Source organism: Eriocheir sinensis, chromosome 58 (genome assembly GCF_024679095.1).
Source record: "Eriocheir sinensis breed Jianghai 21 chromosome 58, ASM2467909v1, whole genome shotgun sequence".
NCBI lineage: Eukaryota > Metazoa > Arthropoda > Malacostraca > Decapoda > Varunidae > Eriocheir > Eriocheir sinensis.
Window position 1 is genome coordinate 2243 of NC_066566.1, and position 15258 is coordinate 17500.

The window sequence follows — 15258 nt, forward strand, 5'->3', positions numbered from 1 at the left end:
GTGTGTTCAGGGACAGTGTGATGCTGTATTGTGTTACCTGCCAAGCTTACCTGCGTGACGGGACCAAACTCTGGCATAGGGTCATATTAGAAGACATTTCCCCCCTTGAGAACACATATTTGCCAAAATTACTTACTTGATGCTTGATATAGTTTAGAGGAAAACTCCTCATATGGTAACATACTACTAACAGTCCTCTTCCTCATGTGCTAGATTTTTTCCAACGCTCTCATACCCTTCAGAGTTATACCTCGCAATGTCTCTATCAAAACGATGATTTTTTGGTGTGACTTCCTGTAACACATGAGTCTGTAACTCTTCAACTTTTGCTGAGCTCAGTTCTTATCATTAGTTAATACATCGACATTACATAATAACACATGAAAGTCTTTTTTACTTGACCCAGATGTACGTATTTTATTTTGGATTATGGTTGTGGTTCCTCTTTTTCCCTCCTCCACCTCTTTACCTTCAGTATATAACAGTTCCAGGGACATATTTCTACATGGTACTTTCCCGTTATCTCGGTGTTTTTCTTTCCAGCATTTGCTCTGAGTTCCTTCTCTCTTTTCCTTTCCTCAATGGTCATATCATGAAACACATCAACCTTCCTAAATATTTCACTTTGGCATCTTTTAGCCTGAACAAGTTTCTCTGTTCTTTCAAGGATCCTCTCAGAGTCACCACTATGGTAGGCTACTCTGTTCTGTTTCTCCCTTGTATCTTCCAATTCGTCTTGTCTCCTCAATATTACTGTTGAAACATGTCAAGCCCATTTCACTGCATACTTCTATGAAAATCAGCTTGTCATGCTCAATTTTTTCAGACCTAATTGGCAAGTTCATGCCCTCTTTCACCTTCTCTGGGATACTACCATACAAGGCAATGTTGTTTTTCCTGTCTAATCTATTTTGTACTTGACTGGTAGTTTTATCCAACAGTTCTTTATGAGCATTGAGGAGCCCAAAAGTACTTCTGTACTAGACCCACTGCAAACCTTTGGTGCCTCTCCCTCATCCCTGTAGGCCAAACCTTCCTTCACCTCTGCACTCAGCTTGTTCCTCGTGTCCACTGTTATGTCAACTATTTTGCTTTCCATTGCATCATTATTAATCACACTCTTGACTTCCTCCCCAACTTTCTGCTTGACTTCATTAATCCTAGATTTTAACTCACTGTTCACAGTTAGACAATGGGATAACTAGTGACATAGGTAAATTTGCAGATGACACCAAAATAGGACACACTATTAGGGTGGGGAGGATGCTAGAGGAGGATCTCAACAAACTGTCAGCTTGGTCAGAGAAATGGCAGATGAATTTTAACATCACCAAGTGTAGCGTACCTGGTGTAGGAACCCGCAACCCATTACACGGGTATAGTTTAGACTCCACAGCGATAGGCAGGTCTGAGTGTGAAAGGGACCTGGGAGTGTTAGTGAACTCTGACCAACAACTAAGGAAGCAATGTATTAGTGCGAGGAATAGGGCTAACAGGGTATTAGGCTTTATTATTAAGAGGACGGTAACCAGCAGGAGTGCAGAGGTCATCCTCAGACTCTGTTTAGCGTCAGTCAGGCCACACTCAAGTACTGTTTATTTTGACTACCGCTGCCGCACTGGGAAAGAAAAAAATGGTACCACACTACCACAACCGCACTACTCCGGAAAAACTACCGCACTTCTGATTTTTTAGGACCTGATTATTACTGTTATTATTTCTATTATTATTATTATCATTATTATTATTATTATTATTATTTTCAGCGGGTGATTTTGACATGCGGCAGCTTGGGGTCGCCCGCAGGGTCCTCCGCCCCAAGGGAATGACCAGGACATGCGCCTCCCCCCGCCAGGCATGGGGGGGGGAGGTGGTGGAGGTGGAGCGCCGTCACACCATGATAACAGGTGGGTGGTGATGTGGTGTTGATGGTGTTCATATGTGTGTGTGTGTGTGTGTGTGTGTGTGAGTAAGTAAGTAAGTAAGTTTATTGCCATAATACAAAGTCACTTATAAATTTACAAAGTCAGATATTGAGGCACAGTCTGTTAAGCCAAAGCTTCCTACAGACTGGGATGAACTAATATATGGTAGGCTTATTGTAGGCATACTGTATCAGCATATATCCACAAAAAAAATGTGCTTATGCATTCATAGATTTGCATCCACATGCACACATACTCGTAAACGCACACAAACGTACATATACATTCACACAAACATACATATACATACACATAGCTGGGCGTTATCGCAATAAGTTATCGCGATACTTTATCGCTAATAACAAAATCGGATTATGGACCATCCACTACTTATTTAAATATATATCGGTATCTTCGTTACTTTTGTAACCAAACTACCGATAATCGCTACTTTTTTTCCGCCTCTCAGAAAAAAACGTTGTCTCCCTACTGCGCACGCGTGGCCCGGTGTTGTATGAAAAAACTTCGGGGTATGAAATATCTTCGGTGATGAGATTTCATACTTAGATCATGAAAATTAAAACGCAAGGTTATTTTTTTATGCTACTCAAAAATCAATATATCACTGAGAAAAATCATTTAACTTTCCCCCAAAATGATTATTCACTGCCTCAAATTTGATATTCCATATTAGTTTGTGACCATGCCATGGTACTGAAGGCACCCGGTGTTGTGTTATTTGGTGTCCCATCATCAAAAGCTGGCGATTTTGTTTACAAACACTGGTCTCTCGTGAACTGCACATGCTCAGACCATTAAGTGTAGACCTGTACAGTCTCACAATGCTTTTTTAACACATTAAGAGTTGCTGGAAAGCTGAATCAAACATACAGTACCACCATCCTTGCTGTTTCTAGAACGACGTACACTCTGTACATATAAATACAACTCGTACAGAGTGTCATTCTAGAAACAGCGAGGATGGTGGTATTGTTACTATATGTCTGATTCAGCCTTCCAGCAACTCTTAATTACGGTTTAAAATCTTTATGAGACTGTACAGGTCTACGCTTGCTGGTGTGAGCATGCACCGTTCACGAGAGACCAGAGTTTGTAAACAATTTTTGACGGTGGGGACGCCAAATAACACAACAATTCAGGTATTCTAGTATTACCGTCCATATGTACGTGTCAACGTGTGGTTTTAAGGTTTTGTAAGTTTCCTAAAATACAGATAATGAAAATTTTAATTCATCAATGTTGTTCTATCTGAAATATCAGTATAGTATCGTTTTCGCCTATCGGACTTATCGCTAGCTAGTATCGGAATTGTGGATTTTTATCGGGTATCGGTTATCAGTTATCGCCTATATTTGTGTCTCTAGTTAATGAATATCGGTTATCGCCGTTAAGGTTTTTCATTATCAGTTATCAGTTATCGGGAATAAGGTTTTCTGTTATCGTGCCCAGCTATGTACATACATACATATACATACACACACATACACATCCATACATATATATACATACACAAAATAAACACACATGTACATACCTATATATCAAACCTTTTACTATACACCAAATATATAGAAATTCTCATTCATTCTGACAATTAATTAAATGATTTTTTCTTTTCTTTTTGAATGGCGAAAGATTGCAGGTTAACATAAGATTTTTTCAATGTGTTGCCAGTGAGTTCCATATTCCTGGACCATGACAGGCAATGCTATTATTACAGAGAGATGTATTGAAGCGCGGGACATGAAGATTTGTACTGTTTGCTCTTTGTCCATCTATTAACAAGAAGATTAAAGAGTCTGTTTCCTTAATGGCAGTGAACTCCATATTCCTGGACCAAGACAGGCAATGCTATCATAATATTAAATAATGTATTAAAGCGCGGGACATGAAGATTTGTACTATTTTCTCTTGTTACTCTTTGTCCATCTATTAACGAGAAGGTTAAAGAGTCTGTTTCCTTAATGGCAGTGAGTTCCATATTCCTGGACCAAGACAGGCAATGCTATTATTACAGAGAATGTATTAAAGCACGGGACATGGAGACTTGTACTATTTGCCCTTGTTACTCTTTGTCCATCTATTAACGAGAAGATTAAAGAGTCTGTTTCCTTAATGGCAGTGAGTTCCATATTCCTGGACCAAGACAGGCAATGCTATTATTACAGAGAGATGTATTGAATCGCGGGACATGGAGACTTGTACTATTTGCCCTTGTTACTCTTTGTCCATCTATTAACGAGAAGATTAAAGAGTCTGTTTCCTTAACCCGGTAGCAGCGACGGACCAAATTTGTGGCTTTAGCGGGTACCAGCGACGGGCCACATTTTTGCCATGATATAAACCCCCCAAAAATAGATGATGCATAAACTGATCACAAATGCTTTGATATATGTTATGAAATGGTTTGCGTGAGTGATGATTCTTTCTCATTGTTTTACTTAGAGGGGCCTTTAACCTAACCTAACCTAACCTAACCTAAGAAACATGACCCCCCGCAGCTTCCGGGTTGATGGTTTTAAATATCAATAACAGCAGGAAATAATTATGAATTGAGCCGATATTCAACAAATGATGTTCAGAAAATATCTCTCAAGTTGAACTGAATTGTCTAATGAAAAATATACATCTGAATACCGTTTTCTGTGCTACTACTGACTTATTTATAGCGTCTTCCATTTAGCGTAACCTGTTTTTGGGTCGTGATCTGTAGAGTCCCTTATAGAGTCCCGACTACCTAAGATTTGGACGCCATTATTGTGCCTGTTTTCGCCGTGCTTTTCAAACGCTATCACACGCTCTCGTGGGGACAACAGGACCAATAATGGCGTCTAAATCTTAGGTTGTCGGGACTCTATCTTTAAAGGGACTATACAGATCACGACCCAGAAACAGGTTACGCTAAATGGAAGAGACTATTAGAAAAGAAGGCCAAGTGTACAGACCCACACACAAATTCAATAATGGAGGAAGGGAAAGGCGAGCGTTTAGTGTGGCTGGACATTATACCTTATATGTTTATTTTGTATTTATAATGTCTATTTTCCTTTTATTTTCCTTCCTTTGTTCCTTCCTTCCTTCCTTTGTTCCTTCCTTCCTTTGTTCCTTCCTTCCTTCCTTCCTTTGTTCCTTCCTTCCTTCCTTCCTTCCTTCCTTCCTTTGTTCCTTTGTTCCTTCCTTCCTTCCTTCCTTTGTTCCTTCCTTCCTTTGTTCCTTCCTTCCTTCCTTTGTTCCTTCCTTCCTTCCTTCCTTCCTTCCTTCCTTTGTTCCTTCCTTTGTTCCTTCCTTCCTTCCTTCCTTCCTTCCTTTGTTCCTTCCTTTGTTCCTTCCTTCCTTCCTTTGTTCCTTCCTTCCTTTGTTCCTTCCTTCCTTCCTTCCTTTGTTCCTTCCTTCCTTCCTTCCTTCCTTCCTTTGTTCCTTCCTTCCTTCCTTCCTTTGTTCCTTCCTTCCTTCCTTTGTTCCTTCCTTCCTTCCTTCCTTCTCAATTTTTATCATCTAATCTTTCCTTTTTATTAATGTTAATGACTGTGAATGTATGTTATTATTGTTATTATTGTTATTGTTATTATTATTATTATTATTATTATTATTATTATTTATCTTTTTCTGTCTGTGTGTGTTCAGAATTATGTATTATATGTGTATTTTATTTATTTTAGTTCTCTCTCTCTCTCTCTCTCTCTCTCTCTCTCTCTCTCTCTCTCTCTCTCTCTCTCTCTCTCTCTCTCTCTCTCTCTCTCTCTCTCTCTCTCTCTCTCTCTCTCTCTCTCTCTCTCTTAATAACTTTTTAAATAATATGAATTCTCTCTCTCTCTTCCCTTTTCCTTTCATTCCCTTCCCTTTCATTCCCTTTCCTTCCCTTTCATTCCCTTCCCTTCTCTTCTCTTCCTTTCCCTTCCCTGTCATTCCCTTTCCTTTCCTTTCCTTTCATTCCCTTCCCTTCTCTTCCTTTCCCTTCCCTGTCATTCCCTTTCCTTTCCTTTCCTTTCATTCCCTTCCCTTCTCTTCCTTTCCCTTCCCTGTCATTCCCTTTCCTTTCCTTTCATTCCCTTCCCTTCTCTTCCTTTCCCTTTCCTTCCCTTTTCCTTTGCCTTCCCTTCCCTTCTCTTTCTTTCCCTTCCCTTTCCTTCTCCTCCTTTCCCATACCTTCTCTTCCTTTCCCTTTCATTCCCTTTCCTTCCCTTCCCTTTCCTTCCCTTCCCTTTCATTCCCTTCCCTTTCCTTCTCCTCCTTTCCCATCCCTGCTCTTAGGTGCCCTGCCCTTTCATTCCCTTTCCTTCCCTTCCCTTCCCTTTCCTTCTCTTCCTTTCCCATCCCTTCTCTTCCATTCCCTTCCCTTTCCTTCCCTTCCCTTTCCTTTCCTTCTCTTCCTTTCCTATCCCTTCTCTTCCTTTCCCTTCCCTTTCATTCCCTTTCCTTCCCTTCCCTTCCCTTTCCTTCTCTTCCTTTTCCATCCCTTCTCTTCCTTTTCCTTCCCTTCCCTTCCCTTTCCTTCTCTTCCTTTTCCATCCCTTCTTTTCCTTTCCCATCCCTTCTCTTCCTTTCCCTTCCCTTTCATTCCCTTTCCTTCCCTTCCCTTCCCTTTCCTTCTCTTCCTTTTCCATCCCTTCTCTTCCTTTTCCTTCCCTTCCCTTCCCTTCCCTTTCCTTCTCTTCCTTTTCCATCCCTTCTTTTCCTTTCCCATCCCTTCTCTTCCTTTCCCATCCCTTCTCTTCCTTTCCCTTCCCTTTCATTCCCTTTCCTTCCCTTCCCTTCCCTTTCCTTCTCTTCCTTTCCCATCCCTTCACTTCCTTTCCCTTCCCTTTCCTTCCCTTTCCTTCCCTTCTCTTCCTTTCCCATCCCTTCTCTTCCTTTCCCTTCCCTTTCCTTCCCTTTCCTTCCCTTCCCTTCCCTTTCCTTCTCTTCCTTTCCCATCCCTTCTCTTCCTTTCCCTTCCCTTTCATTCCCTTTCCTTCCCTTCCCTTTCCTTCTCTTCCCTTCCCTTCCCTTTCCTTCTCTTCCTTTCCCTTCCCTTTCATTCCCTTTCCTTCCCTTTCCTTCCCTTCTTTTCCTTTGCCTTCCCTTCCCTTCCCTTCCCGTCCCTTAAACTGCTCTCAAAGGCAAGGCAAGGAGAGAGACAGATGTGATAGATAAACTTATTATTATTATTATTATTATTATTATTATTATTATTATTATTATTATTATTATTATTATTATTGTTATATGGATGGGAATGTCTTTAAGGAGGAGGAGGAGGAGGAGGAGGAAGAGAAGAATTAGTTGATAATGAAGGACTGGGAGGAGGAGGAGGAAGAGGAGGCCCTTCATTATCCACTATTTCCTCTCTTCCTCTTCTTCCTCCTTTTTCTCTCCTGTTTTATTTCTCTTCCTTCTCCTTATTTTCCTCATTTTTTTTTTGTTCTTATTCCTCCTCCTCCTCCTCCTCCTCCTCCTTCCTCTTCTCATCCATCTTTTGACTCCGTATTTTCCATGTATTTTTATTTACTGTTATAACTGAACTTTCAACAAAGCAATATTAACAAGTCTCCCCTTTGACCAGGTTTCCCCGTGACCCACGTGCCGATTTCGTTGACCAGCGGGGCATACAGTGCTTCTGAGAGCCCCCGCCCCAGCCCCGAGACCTGCGGGGTGATCCACTGGACTTGAGGTGGGTCTGGGTTCCTATGCTGTCACATCCCTTATGCAAGAGTTCACCAGCATCTTCACTCTTTCATCCCTATGCTGTCACATCCCTTATGCAAGAGTTCACCAGCATCTTCACTCTTTCATCCCTATGCTGTCACATCCCTTATGCAAGAGTTCACCAGCATCTTCACTCTTTCATCCCTATGCTGTCACATCCCTTATGCAAGAGTTCACCAGCATCTTCACTCTTTCATCCCTGTGCTGTCCAAATCCCTTATGCATCCATGTGCTGTCCAAATCCCTTATGCAAGAGTTCACCAGCATCTTCACTCTTTCATCCCTGTGCTGTCCAAATCCCTTAAGCAAGAGTTAACCAGCATCTTCACTCTTTCATCCCTCTGCCGTCCAAATCCCTTATGCAAGAGTTCACCAGCATCTTCACTCTTTCATCCCTGTGCTGTCCAAATCCCTTAAGCAAGAGTTAACCAGCATCTTCACTCTTTCATCCCTGTGCTGTCTAAATCCCTTATGCAAGAGTTAACCAGCATCTTCACTCTTTCATCCCTGTGCTGTCTAAATCCCTTATGCAAGAGTTAACCAGCATCTTCACTCTTTCATCCCTGTGCTGTCTAAATCCCTTATGCAAGAGTTCACCAGCATCTTCACTCTTTCATCCCTGTGCTGTCCAAATCCCTGATGCAAGAGTTAACCAGCATCTTCACTCTTTCATCCCTGTGCTGTCTAAATCCCTTATGCAAGAGTTAACCAGCATCTTCACTCTTTCATCCCTGTGCTGTCTAAATCCCTTATGCAAGAGTTCACCAGCATCTTCACTCTTTCATCCCTGTGCTGTCCAAATCCCTTATGCAAGAGTTCACCAGCATCTTCACTCTTTCATCCCTGTGCTGTCCAAATCCCTTAAGCAAGAGTTAACCAGCATCTTCACTCTCATCCCTGTGCTGTCTAAATCCCTTATGCAAGAGTTAACCAGCATCTTCACTCTTTCATCCCTGTGCTGTCTAAATCCCTTATGCAAGAGTTAACCAGCATCTTCACTCTTTCATCCCTGTGCTGTCTAAATCCCTTATGCAAGAGTTAACCAGCATCTTCACTCTTTTATCCCTGTGCTGTCTAAATCCCTTATGCAAGAGTTCACCAGCATCTTCACTCTTTCATCCCTCTGCCGTCCAAATCCCTTATGCAAGAGTTCACCAGCATCTTCACTCTTTCATCCCTGTGGTGTCCAAATCCCTTATGCATCCCTGTGCTGTCCAAATCCCTTATGCAAGAGTTCACCAGCATCTTCACTCTTTCATCCCTGTGCTGTCCAAATCCCTTATGCAAGAGTTCACCAGCATCTTCACTCTTTCATCCCTGTGCTGTCCAAATCCCTTATGCAAGAGTTCACCAGCATCTTCACTCTTTCATCCCTGTGCTGTCCAAATCCCTTAAGCAAGAGTTAACAAGCATCTTCACTCTTTCATCCCTGTGCTGTCTAAATCCCTTATGCAAGAGTTCACCAGCATCTTCACTCTTTCATCCCTGTGCTGTCCAAATCCCTTATGCAAGAGTTCACCAGCATCTTCACTCTTTCATCCCTGTGCTGTCCAAATCCCTTATGCAAGAGTTCACCAGCATCTTCACTCTTTCATCCCTGTGCTGTCCAAATCCCTTATGCAAGAGTTCACCAGCATCTTCACTCTTTCATCCCTGTGCTGTCCAAATCCCTTAAGCAAGAGTTAACCAGCATCTTCACTCTTTCATCCCTGTGCTGTCCAAATCCCTTATGCAAGAGTTAACCAGCATCTTCACTCTTTCATCCCTGTGCTGTCTAAATCCCTTATGCAAGAGTTAACCAGCATCTTCACTCTTTCATCCCTGTGCTGTCCAAATCCCTGATGCAAGAGTTAACCAGCATCTTCACTCTTTCATCCCTGTGCTGTCTAAATCCCTTATGCAAGAGTTAACCAGCATCTTCACTCTTTCATCCTGTGCTGTCCAAATCCCTATGCAAGAGTTCACCAGCATCTTCACTCTTTCATCCCTGTGCTGTCCAAATCCCTTAAGCAAGAGTTAACCAGCATCTTCACTCTTTCATCCCTGTGCTGTCTAAATCCCTTATTCAAGAGTTAACCAGCATCTTCACTCTTTCATCCCTGTGCTGTCTAAATCCCTTATGCAAGAGTTAACCAGCATCTTCACTCTTTCATCCCTGTGCTGTCTAAATCCCTTATGCAAGACTTCACCAGCATCTTCACTCTTTCATCCCTGTGCTGTCCAAATCCCTTATGCAAGACTTCACCAGCATCTTCACTCTTTCATCCCTCTGCCGTCTAAATCCCTTATGCAAGACTTCACCAGCATCTTCACTCTTTCATCCCTGTGCTGTCCAAATCCCTTATGCAAGACTTCACCAGCATCTTCACTCTTTCATCCCTCTGCCGTCCAAATCCCTTATGCAAGACTTCACCAGCATCTTCACTCTTTCATCCCTGTGCTGTTCCAACACGCACGCAGCGGGCGTTTAGGGCCACCAGCAAATACGCCTAACGCTTGCTGTGAGCGTTTAGCAATGAAAGGGTTAAATCAAGTGATTTAAATCGATTTAAATGAGAGTAAAAAAATCATGATTTAAATCAAAATTAAATATACTGTATTTAAAATGATTTAAGTGATTTATCAAGAGTAAAATATTTAATGATTTTTATATATATATATATATAGATATCTATATATATATATATATATATATATATATATATATATATATATATATATATATATATATATATATATAATAACATATGAATCAGTTGTAGAGGAAAAGTATCAAATCTACTTGTCCTGTAGTGGTCCTGTATTGGTCCTGTAGCAAGTCAGGCACCAGTTAATCATTGCCATCTCTTACAAGTCAGGCACCAGTTAATCATTGCCATCTCTTACAAGTCAGGCACCAGTTAATCATTGCCATCTCTTACAAGTCAGGCACCAGTTAATCATTGCCGTCTCTTACAAGAAAAATATTCAAAATCATAAAAAAAGATAAACTATTAGTCCTACTTATGATTTTTGTGTGAAAAACTCCTCTTGGGTAATGTATATTAAACTATGATTTCATTGGCCAAGTTTAATACAAGAAATTGTCCCCATCAGGCTGAGTAGCTAGCGTGCGGCCTTGCATTCTCCCTGGACAGTTCTGCATCTTTATAATTTCCTGTACCTTTCAATGTTACTTTCACTTTTTTCCTGTCACCAGCGAGGGGCCTAAGACTACCCACATGCTGTCCTGAAGACCACCCAGCAACCCGGGCTCTAGAGGAAACCGCCCAAGTAAATCAAGAATGAGTTCCGGGGGGCAGCATGAGCCAAGATTAAATGGCGTCACTATAAAAATTGCCTGCGCCATGACGGGCTGGGGCCGACCACCAGGCCCCTGAAGAAGGCCTACCGGTGCTATAGGGGAACACATAAAAAAAAAAATGGAAACAAAGAAGAATTTATGCAAAAAAAATCATTTCAATCAAAAAAATCGATTTAAATAAGAAAAATCTGCTTTAAATCAAATAAAACGATTTTTTATTGTTTTTAAGAAGAACATCATGATTTTTTCCAACCCTGCCTCTCGGGAACTCTTGGGAGCTTTCTGTAACCTGGGAGAGCTTTTTGGAACCCCTGAGAACTCTTGGAAGCTTTCTGTAACCTGGGAGAGCTCTTTGGAACCCCTGAGAACTCTTGGGAGCTTTCTGTAACCTGGGAGAGCTCTTTGGAACCCCTGAGAACTCTTGGAAGCTTTCTGTAACCTGGGAGAGCTCATTGGAACCCCTGATAACTCTTGGGAGCTTTCCGTAACTTAGGAGACTCTTGGAAATGCTTACGAAATCTCTTAAAACTCCCTCAAACTCTACTGAAAGGATCACCCCATTTCCGCAGGTCCTGGTGGCACCCGACCCGAGCTACTGGTACTGCCGTTGGCTGGCGGATGAGATCTTCCTGACGGATGTGACGGCCAACTTCCTGACTGTGAGGATCGGGGAGTGCAAGAAGCGGCCGGAGGTTTTCAAGGACACGACCGACCCAAACCAGAATTCCCAGTGTTTGATTGTGTGATGTGTTGTGATTGTGAATATGTCTTGACTTTGCTGGTGAAGGTTTCCATGGTGAACAGGATCATACTGAAAAGATATTAGCCGGGGGTCTTCAAGGACACGACCGACCCAAACCAGAAATCCTAGTACTCAATTATGTGGTTATTGTGAATATGTCTTGACTTTGCTGGTGAAGGTTTCCATGGTGAACAGGATCATACTGAAAAGATATTTGCACGGAAAGATATTGTTGTGCTGTGTTCGTGGGAGTCCCGTAAACAAACATGTGGGTACAGCTATTACTGGACGCAAAATGTTATTGTAAAGCCTGCTGGATACATTTGACGAGCATAGAAAACCACCTAAAAATTATAAGTTAAAACTCTGTCATCACTTGCAGAATTGGAAGTCCAAACAATCTAAACTGATACTTCAAAGGGAGCCCACAGCCTTGGGATTACTTTAGGCATTTGGGTTTGAGTCTTGGTGCAAAGCCAGATTTTTAAGAAATTTATTTATAAAATTGTACGGGCCGTGAACACCTCGTGTCTGACCCCCTGCTGCTCACAAGCCGTACACCAATTAGCCCAGTAGCAGCGACGGGACAAATTTGTGGCTTAACCGTGGAGCAGCGACGAGCCAAACTTGTGCCATGATTTAAACCCAAAAAAATAGATGATACATAAACTGATCACAAATGTTTTGATATATATTATGAAATGGTTTGTGTGAGGGGTGATTTTTTCTCATTTTTCTCGCTTAGAGGGACCATTAAGAAATATGATCCCCGCTGCTACCGGGTTAAAAAAAAAAAACATCCTATGGAGAAAAAATATTCTCTGGGGAAGCTCAAGAGATAGATGAAGGCCATTTCCTGAGGAGTATTATGCACTCTTTGTTATGCTTGTTAGGGCAAACACAGATTTTTAATTAGTATTTTCCCACCAGTAGTACTATGGGTCGTCCACCTCACCCTACAATGGAAACAATATAACATTTGAAAAATCATGCTATTCCGCCTTCTGTATAAAAAGAGATGTTATATGTTTTTTCCTGTTTTAGTCATGGAATTTACTATTAAGCAGAATATTGTTGTACACTTGGGCACATACACAGGAGGAGGCTTTTCAAACAGGCAAATGTTGGTGCCCAGATGTTTAAAAATGCTGCTTGGAAGTCTGAAGAGTGACTGGAATCTGCGACGTCTTTGCTGATGGGGGCTTCGTGGTGCAGTGGTTAGCACACTCAGCTCACAACCGAGAGAGCACGGGGTCGATTCCCAGGCGGAGTGGAAAAATTTGGGCGGCTTTTCTGATACCCTACGCCCCTGTCCACCCAGCAGTGAATGGGTACCAGGTATTAATCGGGGGTTGTGTCCCGTCTCCTGGGGTCTGTTCTCTTCTCCTATAATTCCTTCCCCTTCTGTCTCTCTCCGGCACATGACCACAGATGTTGCGCCCACTAAACAAAACTTTCCAACTTTTTCTCTGGTGATTCTCTGTACAGGCAGTGGTTCGGAAGGTGTACTAGACTGCCTCCAGCTGACTGTTTGAGGCTCTACCATGTCTTCCGGTCATGGTTTTAGGGTTTCCGCCGTCCATAAGCTTAAGAAATCTTGTGTACTGTATTTCCAAGCTTCTGAAAATGGACCCAAAATATAATACTGAGTGCCTCTCTAATGTTTATCTCTATGTATAGGGAAGGGAGTTGTATCATAGCCTGTTAAGAATATTAAGGTGTCTATTGTGTATTTCCAGGCCTCTGAAAATGGACCCAAAATGTCAGAATGAGTGCATGTTGTACCTCTAATGTTTATCGCTATGTATAGGGAAGGGAGTTGTACTCACAGAGTTATATACATAGAGGGTTCCCAGAGCCTGGATTTTGAAGCAACTGGCGGCCATCTTAGGGTGACGAATGGCAAGACAGAGAGAAATTTACTTTCCCATAGTTATGTCTGCTGTTATCAGGTCAGCAGTGCCTCAGCGACCCTCTGTCAGATAGACCTGTTATTTTCTTGCCCATTTTCTACCCACTGATTATTGTTACATTGGTACATGTCATATACCATCTGCATCGGAAAAACATGCTCAATTTGAAACTGTAAACGAAAATCTAATACAATAAAAAGTTCCTGAATGACAAGTAATTGAGGCAAAAAAGATGAACAAAAATGTTTATACACTACCATCATGATATGCAGCAAGGTCTCATGAACACGATGATCGGCTCAGTTTTCCAAAATATCATAATGGTGGCTAGCTAATAGTGGTTGAGTGTATACATGTGGAATCGTGGAAAGGTCGCCAATCCGTCACTCTATGGCGGCCGACCACAGGCAGGAGCAGTGGCTTCACCTCTCACCGTGGCGAGAGATTGGAGTTGAACCCTCTAGTCTATACCTCTAGTCTATAACTCTGTGGTTGTACCATATCCTGTTAAGAGTATTAAGGAGTCTGTTGTGTATTTCCAGGCCTTGGGAACTGTGACAATGGACTGAAAACAACATTGGAATTAGTGCAAGATATACCCCTGATGTCCTGTTCCTGTTCTTCCCTTGTATAGAGAGAGAGGAGAGAAAGAACAGACATAGTTAGTGATGTGCTGGAGCCTTTGTTGTTTGTTTGTTTCTTATGCCTGTCTAGTGAAAAATAATAAAAATAATAATAAGAGGAAGAGATGATGTTATGAGCTATTGTGTTCTTAAGGGCTAATTAAACTTTGCTGGTATTGGAATCTGATTTTTTTTCTTTAATTCCTATTAGATATTATTAAGTAAGTCCACCTTAGAAAGTTAAGTAAGATATGAAAAGAGAGAGAGAGAGAGAGACATATCTCCCACAAAGTCAAAATATATTGGCTCCCCATGTTTAAAGAGAGAGAGAGAGAGACATATCTCCCACAAAGTCAAAATATATTGGCTCCCCATGTTTAAAGAGAGAGAGAGAGAGAGAGAGAGATCTCCCACAAAGTCAAAATATATTGGCTCCCCATGTTTAAAGGGAGAGAGAGAGAGAGACATATCTCCCACAAAGTCAAAATATATTGGCTCCCCATGTTTAAAGAGAGAGAGAGAGACATATCTCCCACAAAGTCAAAATATATTGGCTCCCCATGTTTAAAGGGAGAGAGAGAGAGAGAGAGAGAGAGACATATCTCCCACAAAGTCAAAATATATTGGCTCCCCATGTTTAAAGAGAGAGAGAGACATATCTCCCACAAAGTCAAAATATATTGGCTCCCCATGTTTAAAGAGAGAGAGAGAGACATATATCTCCCACAAAGTCAAAATATATTGGCTCCCCATGTTTAAAGGGAGAGAGAGAGAGAGAGAGAGAGACATATCTCCCACAAAGTCAAAATATATTGGCTCCCCATGTTTAAAGGGAGAGAGAGAGAGAGACATATCTCCCACAAAGTCAAAATATATTGGCTCCCCATGTTTAAAGAGAGAGAGAGAGACATATCTCCCACAAAGTCAAAATATATTGGCTCCCATGTTTAAAGGGAGAGAGAGAGAGAGACATATCTCCCACAAAGTCAAAATATATTGGCTCCCCATGTTTAAAGAGAGAGAGAGAGACATATCTCCCACAAAG

The 15258-nt window shown here is 41.6% G+C and overlaps 1 long non-coding RNA gene across 1 annotated transcript; it reads left to right on the forward strand.

Annotated features, from left to right (window-relative positions):
• The first annotated feature begins 252 nt into the window (after positions 1–252).
• Positions 253–14395, forward strand: LOC126984996 (uncharacterized). The gene is made up of 4 exons (XR_007738261.1): positions 253–1636; positions 1767–1907; positions 7489–7596; positions 11505–14395. It is a non-coding gene; the product is annotated as an uncharacterized LOC126984996 (long non-coding RNA).
• The last annotated feature ends 863 nt before the right edge of the window (positions 14396–15258 follow it).